This window comes from Mizuhopecten yessoensis, unplaced genomic scaffold, assembly GCF_002113885.1.
Source record: "Mizuhopecten yessoensis strain PY_sf001 unplaced genomic scaffold, ASM211388v2 scaffold716307, whole genome shotgun sequence".
In the NCBI taxonomy this organism is placed as follows: domain Eukaryota; kingdom Metazoa; phylum Mollusca; class Bivalvia; order Pectinida; family Pectinidae; genus Mizuhopecten; species Mizuhopecten yessoensis.
Genome location: NW_018480051.1, coordinates 135749 through 154120, shown reverse-complemented (window position 1 = coordinate 154120; position 18372 = coordinate 135749).

The following is an 18372-nucleotide window of genomic DNA, read 5'->3' as shown; positions in this document are numbered from 1 at the left end:
ACTTCACGCCGTGAAAACTCATCGTGTAATTTGGGAACATCATGCAATCCTCCGCGTGCCGTTTAGTCAGCACTAAATGTGGTGATTCTGTTCATCTAGAAAGCATGCAGTCATTTGTACCGATATATGTGATGGAGGTATTTTTATATCGTAATTTATATCAATAGATAAAAGCTTTTATATGAACGTAAAATTGACACGCGAGAGTTTTAATTAACATTTGATCGTCTAACATGTGTTATAATGCATCAATGTACTTTTAAAATCGCGTTAGATTGTCCCCCTTTCTAAAATGGCGTGACCCTACTGTAACCCCTAAATATAAGATCCCAGTCAGAACTTCTAAAATATATATATAAAAAAAGTGTAATCAAACTACTTTATGGTAGAAGTGTAAAATATCCGTGCGACTTTTATGTCATTTACATAGTAAAAGCAAATATATACAGACGCCTGTGATCACAGAAAATACATTTCCTAAGGATTGAAAGGTCTGTGTTCTTTAAAAAGCAAATATATATAGGCGCCTTGGATGACAATAAAGTACAGTTCCTAAAGGTTCAAAGGGCCTGTGTTCTTCAAAAAGCAAATACATACAGACGCCTGTGATAACATAAAGTACAGTATCTACAGGCTTGAAAGGCCTGTGTTCTTCTAAAAGCAAATATGTACAGACGCCTGTGGTTACAATAAACTAGAGTTCCTAAAGGCGTGAAGGACCTGTGTTCTTCTCACAGCAAATATATACAGACACTTGTGATTTCTCTGCCAATTGAGGTAGGATTAATTGATTTTTTTCTTTTCTCTTCAGGAGAAACATTTATACCGTTGTTAGTAAATTAATTATAACAAAAAGTTGACAAAATGTCTGATTATTTTCCTGAGCAAGAACAGCAAAACGAGTATAAGAAGACACGTACAGCATAGAAAAAATGTCTGACAGAGAGGCAAATAAGATAGAGAGAACGGAACAGATAGGCGACAGAAGAGGAAAATATACTTCGATATTTGTGACATATCTATTAGTAAAAATGCAAAACCTTATTTTTTGCTAAGTCATTTAGCGAAACGAAAATTAGCGCTAATAAATTTGTACATATGATGTCGGGGTTGCGGTGATATTTCTCATCGCAGTGGGCATATTTCATACTATAATGGGAATCTGACAGGCGCTCTAATGTATCCGTATCATGCTCACTGCATGTTCTACTTTAACTTGCCTTATCATGATTTGTTTTTAATTTTGTATATTTTTAATAATATCTGTGTGCAATATTAACGTATAATATGCTTGAAACTTCAGCAACCAAACGAATTTTCCATGTGACGTTTCGATGACTAGTGCGATATGTACACTGTCACCTTCATCAGACAAATGACCACTGAAGCGTATGCACACAAAAATCGAGACGAGGGGGCTCAAAGACTCTCGCACATCTATGACAAAGTATTAAACAAAGCGTAGCTGAATCGAGACATTTTGGTATTTATATAACAACTAATGTACATACGCTTTATAGCGTAGCCGAAATCGACATCGATTTTGTGGACAACTCGCACACATTTTACACCTATGTGTGCATACGCTTCACTGGTCATTTGTCTGATGAAGGTGACAGTGTACATATCGTACTAGTCATCGAAACGTCACATAGAAATGTTATTGGTTGTGTAAAAAAGAACTTTCATAATCAATACTTACCAACTTGAAGAAACGTTTAGAAATATTAGAGGTGTTGGGTTGTAATCAAGAGAAAGTAAGCGATGAGGTAGAAGATCCAAAATTGGAGACAGGACTGAAGGGTTTATTTGGAGCCGACTCCAGCACGTCTGTATCGGTGTCCCAGAGCGAGCTGCGGGTGTGCATTCAGTGTCATGAAATAAGTGGAGGGGTCCAGGTAAGGGTTAGGTGAACCAGCGTTGTGTTTTAATCATTTAATCTTTCGAGTGTTAGGTGTGTCGTGTTCAATGTAAAGTATTTCTTATATTCTAAGGTATTTTTCAGTGAGTGAGATAGGTTATAGGTTATAAATTTTGATTGTGTTTGCAGTTATATATTAGTTCCAGTTTGGCGACCTATTGCTGTTTGCTTAAAAACGCGTTTCATTTTCGGATCGGTTATCAAACATAGCGTACTCCTATAATTGTTTCAATCAGAAGCCGGGGTGGCTTCTGATTGAAACAATTATAGGAGTACGCTAAGGTGATGCCAACGGTCCCTCTCTTTTTCTTATTTTTTGCTCAAACTTTGTTTGTGAGAGTATATGGCAATGTAAAGTCTTACAAATGCACATTTTGCGACTATATGGGCAGCTTTGGAGACTAACGTAATAGCCTCCTGTTACAATTAAAACTTGTTTTAGTTGCTGTTCAATCTGCTGATAGCCCGCTGGCCTCGTACCGTTTCTTATGATGGTCTAAGTGTTAACAAAGAATGATAGATAATTTTTGAATGGACGTTTTGTTATGTATGGAAGCCGGGACGGGCCACAGAGAAAAACAAGTGTCATGTCGCAATAACGACTTACTATCTCGTAATAAAGAAATAGCTATGTGTAGCAATAACGACTAACTATCTTTTATGGCATAGCTACATTTCACATGTATATATAACTATAAACTATGTCGTTTTTACGAGATATTAAGTCGTTATTACGACATAACATTTTTTTCTCGGTGGCCTGTACCGACTTCTGTAGTTATGTGTTATTTTTACACGGAGATTGTACAAGTGTTCATTTTTTCCCCCAGTCATGTTGATATTATGTTTTATTTTTTAATTTAGTTTGTCTATTTCCTCAGTGATGAATTTGAAAGTGTTGTGTTTATAATGAAGTGCATCTTCATGTAAAGTGTATGTGTGCTACTGGGACAGCAGTGTTTACTTTGTATTTACTAGAAATAACAAAGAATTAATGAAAAAGATTATAAACCGTATATTTTCTCAGCGAGCCCAAATGGTGCATTTGGCATAGAATGAAAGATTACAGTAGCCATGTGCTTGTCGGTATCAACGTTAAATAAGATAAAAATCTCAAAATTTAGCCAATACTTTGTTTGTGTTATTTGCATGAGGTTACAGAGAGAAAGACCATCTGATGCAAAATATTAAAACTTTTACTCAGACGAACAATACAATTACAAAACATATTCAGGCCACTTTCTAAAATAAATATCGAACACATATGTTCTAGATATAACTGGATATTAAGGTTTACTATATGGCTTGTTAAGGTACAATAAACCAGTATTTGGAAATTCTTCCCCTCCCCCTTTCCACCTCGCCTCGTTAATTTAGATATTACTATATTTACAAGACAGAGCTGGACATTTTGAATGTTTGCCTTCGCATTTGCAAGTTAGTGCATGACCCAGAGCTTTCTTTTGCACAACCTTTTTGGGGATTACCACCATGGAAATAGACTGTCCATAGAGATTAATGGTGAGTGGGCTACACGAACTTTGTGTAAACGTCACCATCACTATTCACCTCAGTTTCGCCCGGATTTATTAAGCTTCTACCGTAAAATTGTCACCCACCTATGATGATTGCCTACTCGTAATAGTTTGTGCATACCGTTACAGTACTTTCTACTGTTCGAATGATACCAGTAGACGTCTGTAATGATTGAGTAGGTCCTACTGAGGCAACAGTTCCTATTTCATAATATTTGTCCCGGGTAAATCTTTTCATCTAGTTGACACACACAAAACACTTGCCATAGTTAGAAAATACTGTAAATTAATGAGAAACCGACACTACCCTAAGTATGTAAGGACAAGTTGTATATGAGAATATGTGCTGTGTAATGCTGATCCTTCATACCCAATACCTTATAATTTCTACACACACGGGGTATGAGACAAGGATACCCTATGGTGCCAAATGATTCTCGTCAGCACGTTGCGAGTTAATGAAATGGCTGAATAAATAATAAAATAACAAAAAATACCATATACCCCACCCCATCCCTAAATAAAAAGGGGAAAATCGTTCCTTATAATTCAGTTTAAAAAAGACAGACAGCAATTTAAAATGCTTATATTTGTATTGTCTATAAATAAAATTTGATACAAAAGATTAATACGCCATAAGAGTACACACATTTTACTATGTTTATTAACTAATAACAATTTTGACGATAGGTGATAATGCTATGAAATTACTGACTTTTTTTAAGGTAAACATGATTAGCTCGTTAATATTGATATTCTCCGAGGTCGATGGCCCAGGGGAATATCAGTTTTCGAGGGTTCAACATTAAAATATTATCAATTGTGTGCTTAAATGAAACATTACACGCAAATCCTGTTTTCATTCTTTACAATTCAATATCACGCAAACGTCTGTCAATAGCACGGCAGTGTTCGTCTATGTGTTTTCGTCTGCCATTGTTTACTGCCCGACTATCGACAATTCTGCTTTCTGATTGGTCAAAATATCATCCTCAATGGAAATTCTCTGTTGCTTTTTAAAACGAGCTAACCGGATCATTTACAGTTGCAGAAAAACATCGCATTTTTGTTTCATCAGTGTCCGACAGGTTGATAGCTAAATGTATCGATCTCAACGGAAATCAATAATTGTACATTATGGAATGATATTAAATTATGAAGAATGGGAATGCCAAAAAGAAAAAGAAATGACCAATGGGAATTAATTTGACATAGCCTCTAAATTATATCAAGAAAGACAAGTAACCAGCGATATTCATCGTTAAATCTTTCTTACAAAAATATTTTGTGAAGCTAGTTCCGTAGTAGGTGGTAACGGATTTTCAGAGCAAAAAAATAAATAAATATTAATGTATACCTTAACCGAACAAGTATGCATGTATACGGCGTGTTGCAATCATATTTTGAATTCTATCTCCTCAGATCCGAATTTACTTGATTAATAAATCATTTTACATTCTATTTCATTCATCATGCTGTCATCGATGATTGATTACGTCATTTGCACGTTCTCATTCCATGCTAAGGTTCGTGCATTATTGATTTCCTGATATTGTTTTGATTAATGATAACAAGAAAAGCTAAGACTCTTATACATAGCTATAACGACAGACATGTCATCAGTTCTCCCGAGGTAGCTTCGATGTCTGTATCGTGTTATACATCAAATCCTAATCAGAATTACCCATTAATTATCGAAGTTTTAACTTTTAATCATAAATCTTATCTTAAATTTGCATTTGAAACAAGCTTCCTCGGAACACATATGTTTTGATCACGTGACTTCCGGTGGGGAGATTTCGCTGCGGTATACCAAAAGTAACGAGCCAGATGGCTTTGCTGGAATAGTAGACAAAGATAAATTAATTATTTAAAATATAAATTGCCAACTGTTTAGCTACTCTTAAATGAACGAATATTTGAACCAATTACTTGTCTCATTTAGTTGACGGGAGACACCATGTCAGGTGCTGCCGGAATCGCGTAACCTTCTGCAACACATGGGTTCGTCGCCATGTTTTGTAGATGTTTAGGATCGCTTTCGTTTCATTTTGCTACCTTTTCAGTGCGTGATAATGTTCTTTTCTGTTGTCGAAAAGATAGGATCTCGTTCTTGTACATTAAATGATGTGTTGTTCATTAGAATTAAAAGAAAAGAAAGTTGAGTATGAGTGAAAAGTGAACTTATGTTTTGTTGGTTTATGTAGCCAGTTTGCGTGAGATTCATTGATTTATTGATTTTTGTTGCTATTTATATATTAAGGCTATGATACTCTGATATCAAGTACAATTTTGCCTTAAAGACTTTACATGATTTGAATACCATCAGTTTACAGAGAGTCATTTTCGCAAGGTCGTTTAAACCGGAAGTGAGCGGGCGCGTAAATAGCAACAGGCTCGTCATTTCTGTTAAGAAGTTGTTGTTTTTTGTCGTTGTTTTTAGCCGCTTTGCTTAAGAGAGGATTTAACGTGAGCCCGCTGCAAAATCTGGACTTTTCTTAATTAAGCTGAGAAGACAAGAACGAGACAAAAAAGACTGCCACCATTGCAAAACCTTGGTCGGTATTAGCTGATGCCCTTTCCCCGATGACTCAATTTACATCCGTCGTCACACTCTACCTGTCCATTCGTTCTTCATACGAGCTGTGACCACAGCAAATCTCACAAACAAACATATCGGGGTCTTTATCACGAAATCGTTCTGAATTCAAACTCAGATTTTGTGCCCAAGTCAAATTTCTTATTGAAAAGATAAATGAATATAAATTGGATTTTTTTCATTTTTGTTAAGATGAATTTTGGGGCAACTTAAAAGATCCCTGTCTACACAATAACCTCCCGTTAATTTGTTTTGCATATAACTGTAGAACCGTTGGGCCAGGTAGCTCAGTCAGTTGGAGCGATAGTATAACAATCTGAAAACATGGGTTCGAATCCCGGTCCAGGCCAACTGAACATTTCACTCAGAACACTGTTGTTGATTATATTTTGTTTATTTCATCTTTATTATTTCTTCTTAAAAGTTCCGTAAGGTATAGTTTTCTTTTCATAAATGATTTATCAAACTATCCTCATTCCGGAAAACCCCCCAGTTTTAAGCTGTGGAACGGGGATCCTTAAAGACGATTTTTGTTTTGCAGTATTACACTTTGATCATTGTTTGACCGTACAACTTGATTTAAATGGGCTATAAGGAAGTTCATTCGAGCGCAGGATCCATACTTGAGCATTATGACGGTTTCACGAATACAGGCCTTAATCGAAGAATCTGACTTCATTACAAATATTATCAGTGCATATGACCTTACCAGTCAGCAGCGTTAAAAGTACAAAATTGAAATAAGAGAAATTCCGATTTAGGTGTCGTACGAGTAAAAATAGGAGCGTACTCTGCAGTAATTCAATTCCAAACACAGAGGTGATTCACACGTAGACAGTTAACTCCTACATTCTATGTAAAGGAGGACAGGAAGCCAGACTCGTTTGATCAAAGACTTGTATGATATTGTGTTTTAATAACGCGGCGGGAATGTTTTCATTCCTGAATAGATTTGTCGGGATTGTTTCAGGAAATATGGCTACCGGGTAAGGCTGTATGTATTTAGAGATTTCAATTAAGTTCCCTTCAAACACATTGGCGAATGTCTCAAGGAACATCAGTTCCATTTCCTCTGCAATCTACAACGGGGGAAATGGGGCCGCCACCGGACCAGAAATAGCCGCAGGCATACATCATACTCTGTCGGTAAAGATTACATATGACAATTGACAATATACGTATTGATATAAATTGCTTTTGTTCTTTGGAGGTTCGTTGCATATTTCATTGCGAAATGTCAGAAGGTGATATAGCAGTATATTTACATTTCCACTGCGAGTTCTTCTATAAGCGTTGCCAGAAGAAATAGCGTTCGTAGAGTTATGAACGCATTTTGATCAGAGTCATATAGAACCTTCTCCTTCGGCATCAAATAGAGAAAAATGAGAAATGAGACAGCCGTTAGAAGCAAACATTTTGGTGACGTTAGGTTGTTCCAGAAATCTCGTTTGCATTGACGACACTGAAAATATCAGGGAATATCTGTATTTCGGTCAGAAATAACTACAAATTCCGAATGTAAATATAGGAATTGAACGGCATTGTTTCGGTATTAACGTAAATCGGTTACATAAGTATTGAACATGTAGACCTAGCGGGCTTCATGGAATATGTTTGTACCCGATTTGCGGTTATACAAGCATGAACTTAAATGATATTAACCGTTGTGATATAAACGTTTTTAAAATTAACCGTTGTTACATAAATCGTTTTGAGATTAATCGAAATATAAAGCTTTGTAATATTATTAATTAATCGTGATATTAACTGTTATGATATTAACCATTGTGATATTGACATTTGTAAAAATAACTGTTGTGATATTAACAGCTACGATATTAACCGTTTTGATAACAACCATTTTATGATTTAAATGTTTTTGAAATTTTATAATTCATTGAAGTTTTTATCAACAATCTGATACATGACATTGTTTTACTGAAAACATGAGAAACGGAAATCGGTGATGCACAAACAAGTCCGTAATGTGTCGAAAACTTTCATTTCTGATCAACGTTTCCAACCTTCCCCAAAAGCACCGGAAGACATAGCTAAAAAGCCTCCACATAAAAACTCATTATAAGCGTCGTCCTCCTTCTCGTATAACTAACTGTACGTGAGATGTTTTTTCCTAATGCGTACGCACTAAAGGAAAATCGATTAAAACGATATGAATAGGCCAAATCACTTGAACAATTATAAAATGCATTTCCGCCGGAAATGGACCATATCTCTTTCAAAACGAAAATCGATTTTCTCGCCCCTCCTCCTTCTTGAGAAGCTTTGCCATAAACAGATGTGTCGCGTTGTATTAAAACACACATTTCTGCGACTAAGACAATGTGTTTTTTACAGTCATTCCTGTTATTTGATCAAACGTAATATGCAGTTCCGGTTTGGGGAATTAACAAATATCCGCTATTTTACACGTTTTCAGATGAAATTGTCACCGAATCAATTTTCTCCTGGATTGAATAATAATTGATTCGATTATTCCAGAAGAATAATTTGACGGAGTAAGAAAATACTCGAATCCATTCGGCCAATAGACAGATAACGAACAAGACAGTAAGCTGTATTTACCTAGTCTCCACGGAGCAATAAACATAGGAAGAACATTCAATTACATTCGTTTCTATTTGATTAGAGAAAATCGTTCCCAGCAGATGCTTCATTTGTGTATCTATATAAGAATTTATTGGATAAGAAAAGGTTGATTAAGTCCTAGGTGTAAGTCGGGGTTTCCCTCGCGAGCTCGGAGACATTGTTAATCGCTATGGCCATTCGTTGGTGCGCATGTAGTGCGAGATACACGGCTAGGAAAAGAAGCCTACAATTGACTTTCTTATAGAAAAACGGAAATTGGATCAATATTATTGAAAAGGAAATCTTTTTTTTGCGTGTCCTCGCTCCTTGAGATTTTAATGAAGACCCTTGCTATGGGAATGCTGTACACGAGCCACGACTAATTACTCGTTGCTATTATTATAATCGCAAATATCACCAGATTGGGTACATATATAATCTATAAATAGTTTGTTCGACTCAAGTTTATAATCCCGTCGCCATGTACACTGTACATGACAACCGATCAAATCAGAATCGTTTTTTCTGAAATACCTGAATCCGTTCGTCTGTAAATGCGTATCTTCTTAATCCTTGTCTACGTAGTTAATAAAATGGTATTCAAAAATAAATAAATATAAAACAAACAAACAAAAAACAAAAGATGTGTTATTTGTTGTTATCTTTACAAATGTGACATTAAACGTACATTTAACTACACCAAATATCGCATTTTTGTAATTTCATAATCAGATTCGGTCAAATAGAATTTGCTGTATCCATAACATAAACATTCTCGGAAGGCAGTTTAAAATTAAGCTCTTCAAAATTACGCATGTAGCATATAGCTGGGAGAATGTATAGATTGACGCATGTTTAATTTGAAAGAAAATGTAATGCAGAACATGCCCTTGCGTCATTAGTATTCCTGAAACCGTATCCCCTATTGACACACCATCCTGCATCTTCCCTCGTCTTCAAGACCCCGACCAGCATAATGATTGTTTATTTCCTTCAGTGCTTTCTCTGTGACTGTCGATGAAATTGACAATTGAATCTCGACATGAGCTGTGAGTCTTCTGAATATGTAAATTTCATTCAGTGCGCGTACTTCCGGGTTGCCCAGCTCTCCTTGCATTCGCTCAACTATTCTTCCGATATAATATTGTCTGTACAATTTCTTTTAAATCGCCATTGGGTACCACTGGGTCGCGGGTTCGAGGCCTACGTGGAGCAGTCACCAGGTACTTGCCGCAGGTCGGTGGTTTTTCTCCGGGAACTCCGGCATTCCTCCACCACCAAAACCTGGCACGTCCTTAAATGACCATAGCTGTTAATAGGACGTAAAACACAAACAAACAAACAGGGTACGACATACAGATTATAAATAATACGTGAGTTCATGCCCAGTGTATTGGAATAAGGCAGGGATGGACGGTTGGTGCCAGTGTGTAAGGCCATGGAGAGAACCAGGAAATGTGTGGGAGGATCGGGTGACACAGAATGAGAGGGATGAGTCGAAAAGACAAAATAGGTGAAGTATACAAGTGCCTAACGGGGAGGGGGAGTTACAATAGTAAGGGGACCATTCAGGAATTATAATGACACACACGAACAAATCGGAGTGTATGCTTACAGGGGGTCGTGTAGCGCTGGAGGAGGGGGAGGGTATGGGGGAGTTCCCACCATAGCTGGGGAAAACAATTCTACGACGTCCTAGAAACAAACCTTCGAGAATTTTCAATGTGAATTGACATAACAACAGTATTTTATCAGAGTAAAATTTTAAAAGTTTTTTTTTTTTTTTTTTTTTTTTATGATTGATAGAGACGGTCTTATCATTAAAAAAAGAAATTTATCAAAATATATGATTGAAAAAAGTATCTTGAATTTTTAGTGTATGCTTGAGCATACAAGCATACATGTATGCTACGCCACTGACGAATGGATGCACTGATAACACTCTGGAAAGTAACCAATATTAAACATTTATAATAAAAACTTACTGAGCGAAATAAACCCTGGCAAAAATATAAAAGCAGGTTTCATGTTAAATGTGGCATACACCCTTAAACTAAGATTAAATACTAAGGACAAAAACAATTGACGGTCTAAAGCATCGCAAACACACATTGTCCGGCGGCACACACTAAACCAGACACTAATTTCCGGAATATTTCCGGAATTATACAATCCAGCTGGGTTCGTCAATTTACGGGCTTTATTCTCGAGTCTACATCAGACGTTCTGTCTTATGGGAAACGTGACAATGATGTCATTATATACGTGTAGCATCAGTTCATTTACATAATGATTGCTTGTGTTTTTTTTCTGTCGCAACGTCGCCTTATAAATTTGCTTTGACGTACCCGGATGTATGTATGTATTTGACATGAAATAATGGAGGGATGAAAATGCGCACTTCATTTGGCTTTATTAGGGTGTTTCATTAAGATTACGAAGAAGAGTTACATATTAAATGTCACTGTTCGAGCTTATACCCTAATCAGTACGGTTATCAAAATATTTTCAGGATCCCTACCCCCACCCCTGCATTATGGAGTTTTGTATGCATAATCCTCTCCCCTAATTTAGTTTTGGATATAACTGGGTAATGACACCTCCGTTAACTAGTTAGCGAAGTCGGTTTGAGCGACAATATAACAAGTTTAGATCCAGTGTTCGAATTGTATCTTACCTTGTACATTAAAGACAAAATAAAAAATAAATATGTATAATCCATTAAATAGCGTGGAAGACGGAAGATTTTCTACTTGAATGTTAGCTTACTGCGGTGCAAAATGATTGTAAAAAAAAAGAACTTAAAGTTTGAATTTTATGGCACCATAGTATTATTTTCAGCAGTGATCCTGGAACCTGCCGGGATATTTACCATTAATTAAACTTCTACAGAGAAATTAGTTCAGCTAAACAGTGACGTCATTGATATATTTCTATTTCAAGAAAATGTTCCACTCAATAAATCTACTGGCACGATCACAAGAAAAATGAAATTATCAAAAGCTGATGGTATACTCAAAATAATTAAGTTTCACGTATATTTGTATAGAAACCGTATTAATAAAAAAAGATCTTAGAAACGCACCTTTTCAGCTAAATGTGTTTTGCAGTTGCAAGATTTTCCTCTTCTCTAACTCGGAATACTGACACCGTATATTACAATAAAATGTCAGTTATAAAAACAATAAACAGTATAAAACGATAATGATATCATTAGTTAGGCTAAACGAATCGTATGAATGATTACATTCGGCGAGCCTTATCGGGGCTGACTCACGGACTCCTTAATCGAAATTGCTATTACAGGGGCACGGGGCTGTGGCCCGATTGGGGTTTATCGGATTTGTAAGATGAAATGTTTCTTTCTCGTCCATCTTAACTGGACACGGATTTTAGCCACGAGTGTGTCACATTCCGTGATTATCTGTATGAATCCCAAGGGATCAGACATCCGTTTCAAACTATCATGTCTTTTGGACAAATTTTCCCATGAGTCATTGAAAATATAGGCCGTTTCATAGTTTGCTGTGTGTTTGCACTATTGGGGAGGGCAGTTCTGTATGTTTTAGTCATAACAGAAAATAAGTTCAGTAGTTTTCATTAAAATGTAAAAAGTTCTCCTTTTTTACCCCCCCCCCCACTAGAAATGAGAAGGTATTGAATGAAAAAAACGTGACTCGAAGGAAACGTATCACCGGAAATGGACAATTTCCTCTGACATGACGGATGTCGCATGTATTACAGAAAATACAGATACATGTATCTTCCGGAACACAATATGCAGTTCGGAGTATTTCTGGGGTTAATGATCACTCGTTATCTTTTGTTTCGTTCATCGTCAGGGCCCGTATTCATGAAACCATTCTTATACTCAAGGTCAGATTCTGTGCTCAAGGGTAATTTCCTGGTCCGGTAATAGATTGTTTTAAAAAAAAATCACATGTTATAAAAGGAATAGTAAGAATTTTGGAAAGCCTTAAAGTTGTATATCGTTTTCAATGTTAACCGTTGACTTGACTTGGAAATGGTTTGAGCACAGAATTCAAGCTTGAGCAAGAATATGGACCCTAGGCCAATATTCATGAAAACGTTCTCTTGCTCAAACATGAATTCTGTGCTCCAGTAAACATTTTTGTAACTCGCTTAAGTCGTGTAGCAGGGTCAGAAGGGCAAGTGTAAACATTGAAAACAGTATTGGACTTGACGTCGCTGCTAAACTTTTCCATTACATTGAGAAAATGTGATTTTTCATACCACGGGAACTCAAAATTGGGCTTGATCGCAAAATTTGGAATAAGACACGATTAAGATTGAATTAATGTAAAATATTGCATGCGAAAATTCGTTTTCGCTGTATGAAGTAACACACACTGTTGTATTTTGAAATGGACTATACTGTAAACAGCCGAGTGTCAATCAAGTGCGATTTAATAGCAATTGACATCAGGTGTCAATTTCATTGGCTAATTATTGGAAGAATTTATTCTAATTTTCCGCTAGCATTAAATGTCCCATTGGGGACGATCGGATGATATTTTCCGCAGACGAATTTTGATTGGATCCAACGAATGGCCATGGGAATAGCGACTTTAGTGGTGCCCACAAATTGTTTAATCTATACCGACTTACAGAATTCATTCATTGTAAGAGAGAGAGTGCTTATGATTCATTCTGAAGCTGTCTGACGAGGAAACGGAGACTAATGACAAATCGATTATGTTGATGGTCCTTCCCTACGGCATTGGTCACCGTTCGCCGAAAAATTTGTCACCAAGTGTGAGAAAATCCAACCACTAAGGAAATCTTCGAATGCCTGTGATTTTATACTGTTAAACGACATGGGTTTATTGAAACATTGGAAACAATTACGCATCCATGCCTACTTCCCCTTAAATTTTGTTCTATATCTGGGGTTGTTTTTTTTTGGCTATAAGTGAAGAAAAAATATCTTTAACTATGATGTAATACCTTTGAAATTCCAATCCGTCATTAAATATTTATAATATATAAAAAATAATATTTGTGGATTGTTTTATATAGACTGTTTAAATAAAGACCTTTTCATACATTCGGTTCATACATTCGGTTCATACATTGGATGATCTCATCCGTTTAAACTGTATTTATTTCAGGTAATTTACAATACATGTTAAATACAATACATAATCAGCAACTATTCGGAAACAAGTACAAAGATGATATAATTGATTGAGCACATTTAATTTCTTAGCGAAATTGGACGATTTCCGTCAATATTAATAGGAAGTCGTATTGACATAGTAAATATGTATTTATAATCGATCTATGCCAAACGTTTAATCAAAATTAAATGTCAAATCTGAAATCAAAATTTCTCCAACTTCGTTCTAATTTGTTTTCTGAGGATTTGTGACTAAGTACGATAAAGGGGAAATAACCCGTCTACTCTTGTCTTACGAAATTTAGATCACAGGGACATAATTTCTAAACGACACGAATTTCAGAACTTATCTTTTTATAAACAAAGTATTTGCTGACTTTCTATGATTTCCAATAGGTCACTGTTTAGTACGTTACGTCGATGACCCCGGTGATAATGAAAGCAATGCTACTAGGAGATATTTACTGGGTTTCACCAATATCAACCGCGGCTAATCACTATTAATGTGAACGCGAATTTTGGCTCAATCGGTTAGGGCAGTGGTATTTACTATATTATTACTAGTGCATTCAGTATATTACCTAAAATAAATACGCCAAGTGATAAGTCTATAGTTTACATACATGTACTATCTGAGATAATGTTTTACTGGTGGAAAATATTATTATATGCATTGTGGGGAACCTCGGGTGTCCCAAACCCCGGGGCCCTATGGCTGGACACATAAACGCTTGATATATATTCTCAAGAAAAAAAAGCGCAGAAATAGTTCAATCTGAAGATCAGGGTTCGAATCCCAGTATAGTCACGTTGACTTTTTTTATATACTCAGAACTTCATCTTTATTACTTCTCATAAAAGTCCCAACAAGGTAGGGTTGTTCTTTTATCATGCCGGAAAAAACCCAATTTCCAACACTTAGTTACAGTTTTTGGCAGCGGTACGGGAATTCTTAAGTTCTCAGAAAGACATTTTGTTCTGCTCTGAGATGTACTATTGAAATACCCACAGAAGGCAGGTAGCTGGTACACTGTCAGTAGATGATGGGTTAAGAATATAATATTAAATATAAACTTTATTTATTTTACAACATTTATGGAACAAGTTATAACAACTTAAATTAATCACTCTTGTTGGCCTGGATGTTAGCGCGCAGGGGGTCTTAATGTGGGAGGAAACCGCAGTACCCGGAGAAAACCCACGTGATTGGGCAGGTGACCTCATTCCTTGTCACGTCCGATCGGGGAATCGAACCCCGGTCGCCTTGGTGCACTGCTCCACCCGATCACCCTATTATGAATATAATGAAGTTGACTATGGTAAACACTATATAGTTGACCGAGCATTCTCGTTACACCGATAGAAGCTGTAAAGATGCTATGGAGACAGATTGCATGACTTTTTTGAAAAAAATAATAGAGATGTTATAAACAAAATATCATCAACATCAACATTCTGTGTACAATAAACAAGTTAACGTTGCTAGAATCGAATCCTGGACATCAGGTTGTTATACTATCGCTCTGTTTTGTAAGAAATATCTCTTATTATCCCATACAAAAGCCCTCAGGGGTGGGGCCCCTGAGTTTCGCACTGTGCAAAAATAAATTACGTGTTATATAGTTTCAATGATTCCTAGGTGAAAATGTGTTTTTACGAAGTTATAACATCCCTGGCTATTCCCACAACATATAGTGTTGACATGTCGGAGTTGATTTGGTATTCAAGATCCTGCACTGAATATCTTGATTTCCGTTAAAAAAGTCAACTGCCGACGTACGAATGTGCAACGATAATTTAGAGAAATAAAGTTTATAGAAATATATGAACAAGTTTTCATGTTGTCATCATAATCTCATTGGAAAACATTAGGTTCCGTTGTGTTATATGAAGGTAGATGTGTTTGATTATGCTCATTAGTGGCGATTCTCGTTATGAGGACGTGACATTATTTGGATTTGACTTAAATGTACATGACGGGTGAAGCCGATGAAACAGAAGACGCCTTCTCTTCCGGAATACCTGGTCTTAGTATCGTTGTACTTGTTCAATAGTCTCTATATATGCAAATCTTCATTTATTCAAATTTTGCTTAATGCTACAGTGATGAGTTTGAAGTATGGTTTAGTTGACAATGGATGCTTTTGATTACTCAAATGGAAATTGTTGCTATGCGTGACTGCAAGGACAAAAACAAGTGTGTTTTAAGCGTTTACGCATGAATGGAATTAATATGTTAACAAAGATAACCACAATGATGCCTTAATTGAAGGTTGTTAAAGCTTATTATTGACAAACATATTATGTTTAAAAATGTGTAGGGACCGCGGTTGCCGAGTGTTAAATGCATCTACCATCATTGGCTATTCACCATAGGGACATTGGTTCGAGACATTCGTGGAGTAGTCGCCAGGTACGACCTCAGGTCGGTGTTTTTTCTCCGGGTACTCCGGTTTTCCTTCACCATCAAATTGTGACTCGTCCTTAAATGACCATGGCTGTTCATAGGACGTAAAGCAAACACAAACCAAAAATAAAATCTCGCTTTATCCCCCAGCATGTTATAAAAACTTGTATTACATAGTACTATGAAGTTTTATTCTATTTCTATCAAATCAACTTAATACTGCGCGATTAGAGACGCGCCTTTTACCCTCCCATTCACTTGAATGTTGATATTGGACAAATAGAAGTTTCTGACGAGATTATAATGAATTCATCGTTACATTCAACGCTGACCACGTGACCTCCTCCGTCCTCCCTCATCTAATGTCTCACGATTATATTGATTTGATCAAGGCAAAGCATTGTCACCACCGTGAAATATTTGTTTAAGTCCTTTTCAAAAGAAACATTACATAAAAATCACATGTTGCACTGCATTTTATAGAGGAATTGTTCTCAACTCATTATGGTTGCTTCTGATGTGGTGAAACACTTTAGCTATAACGAGATAAAAGTGTTTTTCAAATTGGCACTTACAGGCCTCGGTAAATTCGCCTTTTAACAGGACGCAGAATTGAATTCAATCAGCCGTAGCCGAAGAAAGAAAACATTTCATGGTGAGTTGTTTTGTATACGCTGTAGGTAATCACAATATGTCAAGGTTTTATTTATACACTCTGACACACGTTAGATTGTCTATTTCAATGAATTATAAATACCTCATGTTTGAGTGGGAACAATGTCGAACTATTGAGGGGATTACGCGTTGGTTATTTTATATACAGAGAAAAAAATTGAAACATCGAAATGGCGTGGGATTTAAGAGGAAAAGGAGATCACATCTACGTAAGACATTCTTTCAGACATACTAAGTTTTTTTTTTTTGTAAACTGAGCAGAACTGTAATTGATGCTACGGTTAAGATTGGCGTGATTGATTTTTCCACGTCAAGAGCTTTCCGCCCTTCTAGTATACTTAAATATATCATTATTTGAGTGTTTTTTTTTTCTCGAGAGTTTATCTAATCCTCTGAAACCGCTTATATAACTCTCTATACATCCACATAGGTCCAGACATATCGGGAGGCCGGTTGGCGCAGTAGATATAGCCCACTTGCCTTTCACGAAGGCGGCCGGGGATCGATTCCCCGATCGGTTCGGACGTGAGAAAGTATGGGGCTACCTGGCCGAACACGTGAGTTTTCTCCGGGAACCACGGTTTCCTCACACATAAAGGCCATCCGCGCACGTACATCCCGGCCAACAACAGAGATTAATTTAAGCTGAATGAACTTGTTTCATAATTGTTGTTATATAAACATATCTGCTGTAACAAAAAGTCAAAGCGGTCCATTTACTGAGGCTAAATTATAATATTAACAATGAAGAGGGGTTTTCCATATTCACGTGTCATGGCAATTACATGGGAGGGGGGAAGGGGGGGGGGCATAATTACCTATCGCTCTCGCGACCTTTAAAGTCGACAACGCGAGAACACGTCGGCGACAGAGCGAGATCACTGTCGCTCTATGACCGTCGCGTTGTCGCGTTGTCGACCTTTGGTCTAAAGAGCAAGATCACGAGGTTTGCTATTTGGCCCTTATCGGCTACCATACCTACGTTTTTCGTATCACCTTACAAAATTCTTTCAAAACGTACGAGTTATCTCCCGTTGAACGATCAGTAGTCTACACCAAATCCAGGGAACACACGACACATGACGAGATTTCGACACAACAAAATGGCGTACTTGTTTCCCAATCATCACAATTGAACAATGTCTTTTTTTTAATTGAAATGAATAAAACATGGTTTAAACTAACATGGCGGCGGAAATATCAACTTGAAGGTAGGAATTTAGGAATGCGTTAGGTTCTTAATATGTAGCCCAGCGGAAATATCTTTAATATCTGTGTCCAGTTTTAAGCAGAATAATATGAAGTGTTGATACAAAAAGACAAAGGCAGATCAACTATGCTTATTTAGCATTTCTCGTAATCGATCTGTATTCTACCTGTGCTATATGAATGTATCATTGTTTGTCAATGTCATTTGATAGAGTTTGGCAAAATGTTTCGGTAAGGCTCGTAGGAATCTTATCAGAAAACAACCTTTTGTGTCATCCCCCCCCCCAAATTTGGACACCC